A 14,876-nucleotide genomic window follows, 5' to 3' on the forward strand; every position below is an offset into this window, starting at 1 on the left:
TACAGCAAGAAAAGGAGCTGAAGAAGAACCGCTTCCCTGCTTTCACACTTGTATTTTCTCTGATTCACTTGACTCCTGCCGCCAACATCCATCAATACACAGATTGCTTCGATGTGGAAGATTTCAGAAGAGCTGCTAGGCTAGGCTGGAGCACCTCAATCAAACATAGAACTGAAATTGTAAAGTGGGTCTGATTCCAAAATCACATGCCCTTGACTTCCCCCCACAAAAGGGCTTAGCTATCTTTTTGGAGGCTACATGCTGCTTTTCCCCCTTTCTTCTTTTCAAAGGGCTCATAGTACTGGTTCCAACATCTCCAAAGGAATTGCAGCCGAGAGAAAAGGACTTGAAAGGGGTCTTAAATGCTGGATGGACTAAAGGCTTTAACTGGTTGCCTCATTCTTTCCACCTTTTGTATTCCATAGTCAGCTCTTAAAAGATTTTGGCTTTGGAAAGGGGAAATGAAATATGGTAGCTTCCAGGCTGATGCATTTCCTAACTCCCAAATTTTTCATTCAAGTGCTACTGAGCAACTGAATTCCAGTCCTGTGATACCTGCCCAGGATGTGGTCAGCTCAGGTCCCAGGATGTCTCTGGGGCACGGTGTGATGGACAGTTCTGATTAGGTTGTGACTAGATAGTCTCCTTATTACTCTCATCAGAAAATGCTGACCAGTTCCCCCGTGGAGCTAGGATTCTGTAATTTGTAACAGACTCACTTTACCTGACCCTCATAACCACCTGGTGATGAAGGTGAAGTGGTTATCATCATCATCATCATCATCATCCCCCATTGTGTAGCTATAGAAACTGGGGATGGGAATTCTGTTCTTTTCTCTACTTCATGTTGCCCTTGCCTACTATGAGCAGATTTTGGTGGTTGTTAGAAGAGAGAATTATAGTTGTCCTGGGTGTCCATTTGGATTGGTTCCAGGAACCCATGTGGATACCAAAGTCTATGGATGCTAAAATCCTTTACATAAAATTATGTAGTATTTTCAAAGAATCTGCACAAATTTTCATTATCTTTTGAACCATCTTTAGATCACTTTTAATACCTAATATTGTAAAATCTATGTGAATTGTTATACTGTATTTTTAAGAGATGATGACAGGGAAAAAATGTCTGTATATGTCCAACACAGACACGTTTTTCTCCATATTTTTCTATCCACAGTTGGTTGAATCTGTTAATGCAGAGCCTACTGTTGTTGAGCTTATGGTGTGTTCTGCAGAAGAGTAGAGATAAGAAAAAGACAAGAATGCAAGGTGGGGCATGCCAATTGCTAACTGTGGCTCTGAGGGCACTTGCTGCAGGAATGCTATTTTGTAGAAGTGATCAAATGCAGGGTCAGCAAGGAAGAAGTGAGACTTGAGTCTTGAAAGGAAAACAGATCTTAGATTAGAGAATTCAGAGCATCTTGAGCAACTGCATCCCAGAAGTAGATGCATAGATAGAGCATAGGAAGCTGAGTGGGCATCTTTGCTGGTGTTATATAAGGGAGCAATTGGAAATAAGACTAGAGAAACAGCCTAAGGCCCTGGATGTGAGAGACCTTGAATGCCTGAATTTGGACTTTATCAATTAAATAGCATGAAGATACTGAGGACTTCAGAGCAATAGCTTCATTTGTATTATTGACTCAAGATGAGTAATCACAGACAGTGCAGTTCATAAAGATGGGAGAATTTAAATGAAGAAATGAATGACCAGATAACATAAAGGAAAAATCAACAGGATTTTGAGGGGAAAGAGAAAATTGAGTGTCTTGATTTATTGTCTAACCTAGGACATTTTCCAGGACAAAGGCTAAATTGGTCAGGATAATGGGAAAGCAAACATAAGCAGGGCAACCCCAGCCAAACTGGACATGTGACACTGGTCAAGAAAGACACAAAAGACTCAGCCAGCTGTGGTATCATTGATAAGAAGAAACACCATGAAAGAAGTTTGCTCTGTGGAAAAGCCAGCAATCTTGGATTCTAAGCTTTATGGTAACTATGGGAGGTCAGACGTAGATTTCCAGTGGAAAGGTAGACGTGCACAGAGACTGAGTGTATTTCCCTGTGCTTTCACTTTTCACTACTCTTTTAATCTCCAAACTTAAAAGAGCACTTTCTGTTCAAGAAAGCAAGCAAAGTGAGAAATAGCGTTGCTTCCTACTACTGCTAGCTTGTTGCATTACAATCCTTTATTTTAGAAACTTGAACCTGGATGCACTGTCAGGCACTTATTATCTTTGTCAGAGTTTGCTTGTAAAAGCAAGGCCTTGTACACCTTCTTACATCAAAGGAGATTATTTATCTCCCAAGTGGATTCAGACTGCCTTGAGTTTGAAAGCAGCAAAATTGAATATTGGCTGTCAACCTGTTAACAGCTAAGGCTTATAGGAGGAGATGTGAACTAGAAAGGTTTAAGTGTGGGAACCAAGCTGTTATCTATGATTTATTTGTAGATCAGAATGGATTTTGCCATTTGTTATTGGTTGCCTTGGGATTTCTTAGAGAGGCAATTAAGCCAAAACACACTTAGAACATTGTAATCATAATACATAATTTCATCATTAAAAATATGATTTGCATTTGTTTTTGATGTTTTAGGTGATTTATGTAGTAGATTCCAAGCATTAGTAAAAGCTTTGTCAAACACACATTGAAGACCTTCATAGGATTATTTCCAAATATGAAAGAATATTTCCAAAATACTTCCAAAACATAGTAGAAAATGGAATTAAAAGATGTTTGTTTTGTGCAAAAAAATTTTTAAGCCCCATTTATAATTTTTTTCAAAACTATACTTTCCCATGAATGTCTTAAAGACTCTTTATATGCACAGATTTCAAGTTTATTGCACCAAAAAAAGCTTTGCATTTAATTTTCTTCTCATTTCATTTTCCATGAGCATTTTTAAAGTATCCTCTTAGAGAAGTCACTTGTTACATGCGGTTGGAACAGAGTAGCAGTTTTTGTTTGTTTGTTTGTTTTGACAGAGTTAAACAGTGTGAGAGAGAGACAGAGAGAAAGGTCTTCCTTCCGTTGGTTCACCCCCCAAATGGCTGCTACGGCTGGAGCTAAGCCGATCCGAAGCCAGGAGCCAGGTGCTCCTTCCTGGTCTCCCATGCGGGTGCAAGCACCCAAGCACTTGGGCCAGAGAGCTGGACTGGAAGAGGAGCAGTTGGGACTAGAACCCGGCACCCATATGGGATGCCAGCGCTGCAGGCAGAGGATTAACCTAGTGAGCCACGGCGCTGGCCCATAGGGTGGCAGTTTTATGCCTACAAAATTATCTTGACCCAGTCCTGGATTTTCTAGCATCAAGTTATCCATTTTTTCTCCACCTATCTAAATATTCTGAAATATTCAGAAATATTCCCCCCCCCAAAAAAAATTCCCAGCATTGGATATCTGTTTAAAAACCAATACAAAAGGGGCCAGTGTTGTGGCATAGCAAGTTTTGGTATAGCATTGCATAGGGGCACCAGTTCAGTCCCAGCTGCTCCACTTCTGATACACCTCCCTGATAATGCACCTAGGAAAGCAGTGGAAGTTGGTCCAAGTGCTCGGGCCCCTGCACCCACGTGGGTGACCTGGGTGAAGCTCCTGACTCCTGGCTTCAGTCTGGCCCAGCCAGGGCTGTTGCAGCCATTTGTGGAGTGAACCAATGGATGGAAAATCTTTTTGTCTTGCTCTCTCTCTGTAACTCTGCCTGTTAAATAAACAAATAAATATTTAATAAAAAACACAAAATAATAACATGTGAAGTCTTACTTGGACTTCACAATGAGTTTAGGTACCATATGCCCTGACTTAATCAAGAATGTCCGCTGAGTATCGGTAAACAGATCTGCATGGGTGCTGTGAGGAATCTGGAGATTTCCAAGCCTGGATTAAGGTAATACACTCTGTATCTTTGAACCAAGTGGAGAACAGGTGTTCATTACACTAAGAGCCACTGCCTCTGAGTACAAGTTAGTTTCAGAAAAGGGTGAACATGTGATTGGGATAGGCCAGGAACTGATTGGGTTGGAGGAGATGGAAGATGGAACCCCAAGAGGTGCCAAGGAACGCAATAGGATGTACACTTTTGGATGTGCTCCAAAGTCATGGGAAATGTGAGGGCTTCTTGCAGGTGCCTTTTCTCTCAATAAGAAATCAGCCCATTCCCTCATTCTGCTGTGTTTCATTACAGTCAACTCTGCATGTCTGTGGGTTCTGCATCCTTGGAGTCAGCCAACTGCAGATAGAAGAAGAATTGTCTGTACTGAACATGTCCAGACTTGTTTTCCTTGCCATTGTTCCCTAAGCAATGTAGTATAACAACTCCTTACATTGTGTTAGCTTTATATATACTAGAAATGATGCGAAGCATACGTGAAGATAGGTGTAGGTTATATGCCTGAACTGTGCCACTCTACGCAAGAGACTTGAACATTCATGGGTTTTGGAGACTGATGCTCCCAGGAAGCTGAGGGACAACTGTACTTTACAAAGGTGTTGCTGAGGTTTAAACTTTACTCCGCAGCAATGGGCCTTGGCCTTGATTTATTGACAAAGCTGCTGAGCTCTGGAAAATCCTAGGCTGCCTTTAAAAGTCAGGCAGCCTTTAGTGTTCTCCAGGGCAGGATGTGGAGAGGATTGTTTCAAATTGAAAATAGTGATGGCAGTGGGTCTCCAGTGTTTCCAAATATAGGTTATGAACAGATGCCTTCAGTAGTGTATCAACATACACACAGACACTAGTAATTTTTAATGTGTACTTTGGTATCAGATTGCACTTTGATATTCAGCTGACTTTTTTATAGCCTTGGGAACATTAACACATTGTTTAGAAAGGGAAATCTTGTTGGGAACTAGGACTTAGGGCCGCCATGAATATACTGGAGTGGGGAGATGTAGGGGGCAGGTGACTTCAGGACTTCAAAAAGTTTGTGGAAAAGACCTATTATTAAAAAATGTGCATAGATTTCAATTTTTTGCACAAAATAAATATCTTTAACTCCATGATCATAGATTTTTCAAAGTATCCATATATCCTCTGTGCTTATAAGTCTTTTCATGAGTATGCTGGCCTCAGATGTAATTTTTGTATTTTTAGAAGACATGGATAAGAATGTACATAACATTAGCTACCTCTGTAGTTATACTTTCTTTTTTAAAAAAGATTTATTTATTTATTTGAAAGTCAGAGTTACACAGAGAGACGAGAGGCAGAGAGAGAGAGAGGTCTTCCATCCGATGGTTCACTCCCCAGTTGGCTGCAACAGCCAGAGCTGCACCGATCCGAAGCCAGGAGCCAGGTGCTTCCTCCGGGTCTCCCACGCGGGTGCAGGGGCCCAAGGACTTGGGCCATCTTTTGCTACTTTCCCAGGCCACAGCAGAGAGCTGGATCAGAAGTGGAGCAGCTGGGTCTCAAACCTGTGCCTGTATGGGATGCTGGCGCTTCAGGCCAAGGCTTTAACCCACTGCGCCACAGCGCTGGCCCCTATGCTTTCTTTTTTAAAAAAGGTATATGAATATCTGGTGCTTGTCAACTGTTAGTTTATCACAAATCAGTATTTTTTTAAGATTAAAGATTACTTTCTTCCAAGGTAAAAACAAAAAAGTCATAAAAAAGGCTCTATGAAGCTCATGTTTGAAATTTCAAAATATGTATCTTTTGCAAAAATTAAGTTCACAGACTGCAGGGGACATGTGTGGGGACAGGAAGAGGTCAGCTCAGGAAAGACCAGCAAGCAGTAGGCATTAGAGAGAGGACATATATTGTGGGCACTGTGCCCCATTATCCTCTGAGTCCTGGGAGAATTTGTAAAGTCCCTAATTTATGCTTTGCTGGAAATTTGCATTGCAGCAGATGTACCCTGCAGGGAGGACACTAGCCTGTCATTCCTGGTGGCTGTTTAAATCCTGGCGTTACCTTCCTCCAGGCCTGTGCAGTGTTGCCCTGCACCTCGCTCTGGGCAGAGCCAACAGTTCAGGTCCCCTGAAATGCTCTGGGCCGCAGCCACTTCCGTACTGCAAATGAATAATGAATGAGCTGTGGGTGAAAGCTAATGGTTCAAGATAAAATCAGAGCTCATCGCAACATGGGTAATGTTCCCTTGTCATCTCCATGGAAACCGCTATTTATCAAGACACACTAGTATTTCAGAAGACAGCGAGGAGGAGCCAGTTTCTGTAACTTCAGGTCAGCTGTTGAAAAATAGATTTAAGGAGCACAGATTGAGACAGAATGAGTACAGAGAAAGCCATCTGCAGGCAGCGGGGGAGCGCAGTGAGGCCATTCTTTGGGTTTTAAAAACATAAATCATAAAAGGCATAATAAATGTTAAGTTGTAAAATTTGAATCAAAATTGAGTTAATAATCCCCTCCCAAACTAACTACAACTAGGTGGGCCATGTGGTGACTTAGAGCTGAGATATTTTCCAGGTGGCTCTCCCGGGATGCAGTGGGAGAGCTGAGAGCAGCTGGCTGCACAGCACTGCTACAAAACGGGCTCCCCAGCCTCACACAGGCAGCAGTGCCACTGCAGGGCCAGCAGCTGGGCGTGTGGTCCCTGCTGTGGCCCTGATGTCTGCATGCTGCTCTCACACCAGCGCCTGGGGCGGGAGCAGCTCCGAAATCACAGGAAACACAGGGGCTGGCTGTCATAGCCCTGCCAAGTGAACTGGGGCGTTCCAGAGGAAAGAGAGCTCCTAAAAAGGGGCAGGGAGTGCCCAGAAGCTGAGCCAGAGTAAGAATAATCAATGGTCCTGGCTGCTCTCACCAGCATAACATGGGATGCCCAAGGGTGGGGCACTCCTGGACCCCAGTGAAGCGTACAGGACCAAGTTCCCCAAAATTAGTGAGAAAAACAGCAAGTGTTGTAGACCCAGATTGCGCTTGTGGTGTGAGGTTCTCCTCCATAGCTCATGTTGACAGTGAATTGCCACTGTGATGTACTGGGTGTTTCCTTGCAGAAGGACGACCCCAGTGTTTTCCAAGGAGGTCAGGTCCATTCGGGTTCTCCCTTCTTGAATGGGTTGGAGTCATTGTCTTCAGAGTGGGCTTGTTTAAAAGCGGCCCCCTATTGTCCTCTGCACCTCTCACACCTGCTCTTCCGTCCTCCTGCCTTCAGCCAAGGGGTGACACGAGAGAGGATTCTCTCGGACTTCCCAGCTTCCAGAACCACGAGACAAGTCAACATCTGTTGTTTATTAACTCCCCAGTTTGGGGTATTCTGTTGCAGCCGTAGAAAACAAATCCCGAGACTTCCCCACGTAGGGCCCCATTACTCAGGGGAGCCAAGGGATCTTCTCTCAGCCTCATTGCATTTGGACCGGGAAAGACCACACAAGGTGATCGTAAGCCTGAGCTAATACGTGTGGGAAGAGGAAGCCCACTGACTAGCATGTCACCACTCGGAGTGAGAAACTGTTCCTCGTTGCTAAGACTGCCTGTGTGGATCTCCCCACCTGCTCCAAAGGAGACAGGGAATAAAACTTCTGTTCATGGCTGGCAGCCCCTGGACCAAACCTGTCATAGGAAATCCCCGTGCACAGGGCGGGTCATTCCCTGCGCTTTGGCCAACTGTGCAGCTGGGCTGGTTCTCATCTCTTGGCACCCCTCCTGGTCGTCTCGGGGTCTTGCCCCAGCTGCCTAGGGGTGCAGACACCGGGAGATTTGTGTCTCCTGTGGTTGCCACAGGTGGCCGATTGGTCATGTGCATGTGTGTCAACCGCCTGTGTGGAGAAGTCACCATCAATACCAGCTCTGTCTAGCCGCACGCTCTCCAGCCCTATTTCTGGTTAGTTAATGAAAACACAGGAAAGGGAAAGTCATTTTAGGACTGTTTTATACAGAAAATATTATTAGGAAAAAGGAGCTTTTCCAAGAACACGAAACCTCAGTGCAGACAGAAATGCCTTTGACTGTTGTCCAGGCTTCCTTGAGGCGGCTGAACTTGCCCCCTACTCCGCTGGGTCTGCTCTGCCCTGCGTGACCAGGGTGCTGTGCTGGGCAGGCTCCACACACGTTGGTAGCAGCAGGTTCAACAGACAGGGGACCCCAGGTGCGGCTCTGGCCACCGGTGCAGCCCGTAATGAAGGAAGAATGTGGATGTTGAAGACCAGGAGGGACCTGCTGGTGTCGGCTGCTCCCCAAAGCTACCCTAAGAGAAACAGTAGATTTTCTAAGAAAGAGAAGTTCTATTGCAAGCTTGCAAGAAGAGGGGTGAGAACAACAATAACCTCAACCTCCCCCCCCCCCCCCCCCCCAGAAATCGCTGTTGAGAAGGAGTTGGGAGTTTATGGAACTAGGGAAGCTGGGGTGGAACTGACGGAACGTGACAGATGCAGAGGAGAGGGGTGTGCACAGTGCTCTGAGCATGAGCGTTGGCAGCCATGGGTTTCAGGCCTCACCTGTTCGAAGAGGACTCTGGAGGTGTCATGGAGGCTGGTCCCTTGCCATTACAGTGACCCACAAGGTAATGCCCGGATCATCTGGTGTGCTCCCCACAGACTCCAGTCACAGCTGCAGCTGCAGCTTGGTTCTGTCCAGGCTCCTCAGAGAGCCTAACAAGACAGCAGATTCTTGGCAAAGAAGACCATCATGGCTTAGCAAGCTATACACAATAGGCAAAGGCATGACAGCAGGGGCTGTTAGTGTGCGAGGCAGCCCAGGGAAGCTTGCCTTGAAGCAAGAGGAGGCTGGTCCTCTACTGTCCACAGTCCCAGTGGACGTGGTAGCATAGTAGGACTGCTGTGTTGCAATGGCTTTCCTCCTGAGGAGGTTTCTCTCTCTCCCACTGGAACACATGTTTATGGGGGTGGGGAGGCAAATGTGAATTGTAGAATGAATGACTAGCATACTGCTGCCTGGGATTGCCACTCGATGAGAGGCAGGAAGATTCTGGAAAGGAAGAAGAGACAGTTGAAAGCAGCAGCATAGTTGGGGTGGTCCCCACATGCCACCAAATCCCTCAGCCCCAAGGACCAGGGCTGTCAAGGATCTCGCCTGCAGTAGCACCAGACGGGAGCTGACATCGGGCTAAGACTCACTGCTGCCTGGAGGGGTGGCAGTGACCTTTTGCTCATTGCGGGGTAAACAGAAGGCAGGTTGCTGTCTGGTCTGTCGCTGGCTCCTCTCTGTACTGTCTTAGCTTCTGGGGAATTGCACTTCATTTATCTTTCCTAAATATTCGCTCTTCTCTCCTTTTGTATGTTAAGTTCTCTGTTTTGGGAGTTTTGTTGTTGTTTCCTTGTTTGTTTGTTCTTGTCACAAAGATCAGGAGTAAGTGTCAGATTTTCTAAAGGGCCTGGTGGTGCCACACCTGCTATTGTTGATCCTCCTAACCTGTCAGTCCCTGGGCACAGCTGATTGCTGCCTCTGGAGGCATTGTTTCCAGGGAGAATGGGTGGGTGGGTGCACTGGCTGTCCACACCCTCAGGACGAACAGTGGTGTAGGATGGTGTGAAAAGGAAGTCAGCCTGCAGTGGGGCTCGTGCATCCACACTCACAAAGGTTGCCAGGTTTTCCTCATTGCTGTTTTTATTCCTGGAACTTCTATTTTAAGCACACACACACTCACATGTGGGGAGGGAGAGGCACCAGCCACGGTAATGCCTGTCTGTGGTGCCTGCGAACGCTCGTTTCCATGGTGATGAGAGGCACTGCAGAGACACGATTATGGTGCTTCTGGGACCGGGGCACTGCCACACCGAGAGCCCTCTCAAGTGTGTGTGTGTGCGAGCGCATGCATGTGGCTCTGGAAGGGAATGGGGAAATGAGAGAGGGTAACGGGGCTGTTAACTGGGAGAGCAACCTGGGGGAGTGTGGCGAGAGGTGATCCCTGGGTCAGGCGAATTCTAGGCAATCGAAGAAGAAAGGGAACATGGATGGAAAAAGGAACAGTGCAAACATGGAGAATTTCTCCTCAATGCAGTGTTTTTGTCCCTCCCTTCCTTTGAACGACTTCCGGTGGCAGAATGATCTCACGTAGACACTGCAAATAGAGAAATGAGAGTTAGCAGCAGAGAACGGCTGCTTGGGCCCCTTGGGGGTCCGTTGTCTTGAAACTTTAGCTCTGATGTGTTGCTGCCTCCAACCCCAAAGCCCCACCCAGTGAGGAGGTGAACTGCTCCCTCCCCACCACAAGGTGGAGCAGTTGCTGTGCTCCCGTTCTGTCCAGACCTCGTTACCAAGGTGAACATCCAGACTTGAGGCTCCACCAGGTCACCTGCTCTGAATGAGTGACGCGAGACAAGTGATGGCTTTGCTAAGTACAACTATCTTTCCCTTGAAAGGATGATCAAAACATTTCATTATATTACTTTGTGGGCACTAACTGAAATCATGGCCTCAGCTACCAGGCAGAGAGATCCACCAAAAAGGAACACTGTGGAGGGGTGGGGGTGGAAATCAGCAACCAAAAAGGAACAATCTGGGTTTATTTTGCTCTGCTTGCACCAATCAGTGAATCTCTGGTTCCAGGTTGAGCCCTTCTTTGCAACCTCCCCAGACCCTGAGTGTTCGTGTGTGTTAGGCTGCACTGCTAGTGGCAGGTGGTGTTGGCCCATTCAACAGACTTGAAGGCTCCAAGAGCACTTTGCTCATGGTGGAGCAGGTGGAGTCAAACCCAGGTTTCCGGATCACCATTCACTGCTGTCTCCTGTAACTCATCAGTCCCTTGTTAACGCGAATCCTTCTCTTCCTGAAGGGAGGATTTTTACTAAAGAGTCTCCACTGAACTTGACTCCCCTCATGCATTTGGTAATAGGAGGACTAAGAGGTGATGAGCAGGCCTAGCATGAATTTGACTTGACCACGTTTGGCCCCTTGGCAGAAGTTATTCTTCCAGAGATTAACTGTCAACCATGGTTAGTTTTGTCAACCATGGTTAGAAAAGAAAGCTCTTGGAGAGGGATCTTCCTGTGCATCTCTTAACTTATATTTTTAAGATTTATTTATTGGGGCCGGTGCCATGGCTCACTTGGCTAATCCTCTGCCTGCGGCGCTGGCATCCCATCCATATGGGCGCCAGGTTCTAGTCCCAGTTGCCCCTCTTCCAGTCCAGCTCTCTGCTGTGGCCCGGGAGGGCAGTGGAGGATGGCCCAAGTGCTTGGGCCCTGCACCCGCATGGGAGACCAGGAAGAAACACCTGGCTCCTGGCTTCAGATCAGTGCAGCACTGGCCGTAGCGGGCATCTGGGGAGTGAACCAATGGAAGGAAGACCTTTCTCTCTGTCTCTCTCTCTCACTAACTCTATCTGTCAAATAAAAAACTAACTAACTAAATAAATAAAAATAAATTTTAAAAGATTTATTTATTTATTTGAAAGGAAGAGTTAGGAGGGAAAGACAGAGTGGAGTGGGGGTGGGGTGGAAGAAAGAGACAGAGATATCTTCTTTCCACTGGTTCACTCCCCAGATAGCCACAACAACCAAGACTGGGCCAGGCTAAAGCCAGGAACCTGGAACTCCACCCGAGCCTCTCACATGGGTGGCAGGGCGCAAGCATTTGAGCTATCTTCTGCTGCTTTCCTAGGTACATTAGCAGGGAGCTGAATCAGAAACAGAGCAGCCAGAATTCGAATCAGCACCCATATGGGAAGCCTGCTCTACAGGCTCAACTTAACCTGCTACACCTCAGTGCCAGCCTCGCATCCATATAAAGATTTCCTATAGGAAATTCGGTAGATAAAGCGGATGAAAAAAATCAACTTATCCTAATGAATGGACTTTGAATGCTGCTGAATCATCTGTCTTTCCCCCAAAGGATGTGACTTGGTGAATAAGTTTTAGAATTTTGGAAACTAATATCTCCAATCTGAAGACTGAGAGGAAAGCATTTGCTTGTGCTGGGTTGTTTATTTTGTTTTGTTAATCTTCACATTGTGCTCTCAGGGTGGGCCCATTATGGCTTTAGAAATAAGTGGAACTTGGGGCCAGCATTGTGGCATAGCGGGTAATGCCACTGCCTGTGGTGCTGCTGGCACCCCATGTGGGCACCAGTTCAAGTCCCAGCTGCTCCCTGCTAATGGCCTGGGAAGAGCAGTGGAAGTCAGACAAAGTGCCTGGGCCCCTGCTGCCCACATGGGAGACCCAGATGAGGCTCCTGGCTTGGGCCTGGCCCAGCACTTGTCATTGCAGCCTTCTAGGGTATAAACCAGTGGATGGAAGAGCTCTCTCTCTCTCTCCCTCCCTCCCTCCCCCTCTCTCTCTCCCTTTCTCTTCCTTCTTCTCTCCCTCCCTCTCTGTACTCTTTCAAATAAATAAATAAACCTTTAAAAAAGAAATTAGTGGAACTTTATGAAGTCTGGCTTCAGTAAGTTGGAATTCACTTCAATTTGTTGCCCTTTGTTAGGTGGTTAGATGTATGATTCTTTCTTTCCTTTGTGAAAAGTGCTAACCACAAAGGGGGCTAAGACTCCAACCTAACTCTTCCCCCATTCTGGCCCAGCCACCCTCCTAGTGGTGCTGTGAAGCCTTAAGTGAATAATGCATTTCTGTAACCATTAGATGCTGCTGCAGTATTTTAAATTAGGGCTTTTAGAGGCTCTTAGACTTTTCACCTTGGAAAGGATTTTAAAGTTATACGAATGAAGGGGTCCACCTCACACTCATTAGGATCACTATGATGTAAATCAGAAAATAACAAGGGTTTGCAAGGATATGGAGAAAATGGAACCCTTGTGCACTGTTGGTGGGAATGTGAAATGGTGCAGCCACTATGGAAAAAAAGTATGACAATCTCTCAAAAAAATAAAAGTAGGATTATCATAGACCAGCCATTCCACCTCTGGGTGTTGAAAGCAGGGTCTCACAGAGGCGTTTGTACATCTACAGTCAGAGCAGCATTATTTACAGTAGTCAAAAGGCAGAAGCACCCCAAGTGTCCCTGGACAAGAGAGTGGATAAACAAGATGTGCTAGATACACATAATGGAATATTTTTTAAGTTTAGAAAGAGAGGAACACAGACAATGCTTAGAACAGTGAAATAATTGTGTATGATATTATAATAATAGATATATCCTATGAATTTGCCCACAACCTGTGGTGACCCCAGGAGTGAACCCTGAATGACAGTGATAAGTCATTGTAGGTTCTTGAATTATAGCTAATGCACCACTCGGGTGAGGGTTCTTGATAATCACAGAGGCTGTGCAAGTGTGGCAGCAGGGGCAGAGGAGAAATCCCTGAAGTTACCTTTTAAATTTTGCTGTCAACCGCAAAAATAAAATCTATTTTTTTTTAAAAAAAGAAGGAACTCTGACATATGCTGCAACATGGATAAACCTTGAGGGTGTTATTTCAAGTGAAATAAGCCAGACACACACACACAAAGACAAATACTTTGGATTCCACTGGCACAAAGTACCTAGGAGATTCAAAATCACTGAGACATAAAGACAAGGGAATCCTCTACGTTCAAGTGAATGTAGCTTAATCTACAAAGCAAGACACTGAAAAGTCTACCTGGCCCCATGTGATTCTGTCCACACACAGGTTTTTGGTTAACAGGGGCTATAGAAAGGGGAATAGGGAGTTAGAGTTGCAGGTTTTGGGACTGGATGGTGGCCATGGCCACATAACAATGTGAGTGTACATAGCACTTCTCATCTGTACACTTAAAAATGCTTAAAATGGTAAATTTTGTGTGTATTTGACTACAATGTAAACTAAACAAGGGCGAGCCTCCTGCTGGTCCCAGGTGTATGAGATGCACTACACTTCCAAGAGCAAACTTTAGGTTGGGAAATGGCTTACTCAGGATGAACAAAAGAACCAGTGTGCTGGGACCCCACTGACTTGATGCCAGAATTGCCCAGGGAATCCTTCATGTCCATAGGAGAGGGACCAGGCCGCCTGCATGTGGCTGCCTCTGCGGAGACAAAGGTCATTTTCAGCCCTTACTGCAGGCTCGCTGTTCTCCAGCTGCTAAAACTTGAATGAGGCCAATGACCGTGATTGGCTGGCCGCCAACAGGATTTGTTCCCTGTGAATCATCACCACTTGACCGAGGAGCCAACTCAGCATCTTTTTAAAAGAAAAAAACCATCCAATTCATTCCCTTTTGGCAAAAAAAAAAAAAAAAAAAAAAAAAAAAAAAAAAATGCTATGAGTCAGTAATTTGGCCCTGGGAGTGGAAAGCAGGGAGAAGTGGGTGGGCCTTTGGGGACCCAGCAGGATGGGAAATTTCTGGAACAATAGCACTCAGGGAACCCTGAGCAGGGCCAGATAGAGGTGGGTCTGAGGCTTTCCAGTCCTGATTACCTTCCCAGGTTTTCTCTCCGGTTGTCTGAGTGCTGACCTTGCTGCGGGGATCAGCTGATGTCCCTCAGTGCTGAGGCACCCTTCCGCAGCCTCCTGGTCCCAGTAGTGTGTGAGGACGCCTCACAGAGTTCATGGACAGAGGGAATTGGCTAATCCTCCGCCTTGCGGCGCCGGCACACCGGGTTCTAGTCCCGGTCGGGGCACCGATCCTGTCCCGGTTGCCCCTCTTCCAGGCCAGCTCTCTGCTGTGGCCAGGGAGTGCAGTGGAGGATGGCCCAAGTGCTTGGGCCCTGCACCCCATGGGAGACCAGGAGAAGCACCTGGCTCCTGCCATCGGATCAGCGTGGTGCGCAGGCTGCAGCGCGCTACCGCGGCGGCCATTGGAGGATGAACCAACGGCCAAGGAAGACCTTTCTCTCTGTCTCTCTCTCACTGTCCACTCTGCCTGTCAAAAAAAAAAAAAAAAAAAAAGATAAGCTTATTTTAGCGCAAGATATTTCGAATTCCCTGCACACAGGGGGTCTTCAAAAAGCTTGTGGCAAACGTGTTTATGGAAAAGTGATGATGGATTTCAAAATTTTTAGCACCAAAAAAAAAAAAATAAGCTTTTAATTCCACTTGCCT

At 46.3% G+C, this 14,876-nt stretch overlaps 1 protein-coding gene and 1 pseudogene across 2 annotated transcripts in view; one reads left to right on the forward strand and one right to left on the reverse strand.

Moving 5' to 3' along the window:
• LOC133762551 (lamina-associated polypeptide 2-like) overlaps window positions 1-6,904 on the reverse strand; it is a 41,520-nt pseudogene extending 34,616 nt beyond the window's left edge.
• The window catches only part of DCLK1 (doublecortin like kinase 1), a 393,955-nt gene that overhangs the window by 149,800 nt on the left and 229,279 nt on the right, over window positions 1-14,876 (forward strand). The window lies entirely within an intron of this gene.

The sequence above is a fragment of the Lepus europaeus genome, chromosome 6 (assembly GCF_033115175.1).
Source record: "Lepus europaeus isolate LE1 chromosome 6, mLepTim1.pri, whole genome shotgun sequence".
Lineage (NCBI taxonomy): Eukaryota > Metazoa > Chordata > Mammalia > Lagomorpha > Leporidae > Lepus > Lepus europaeus.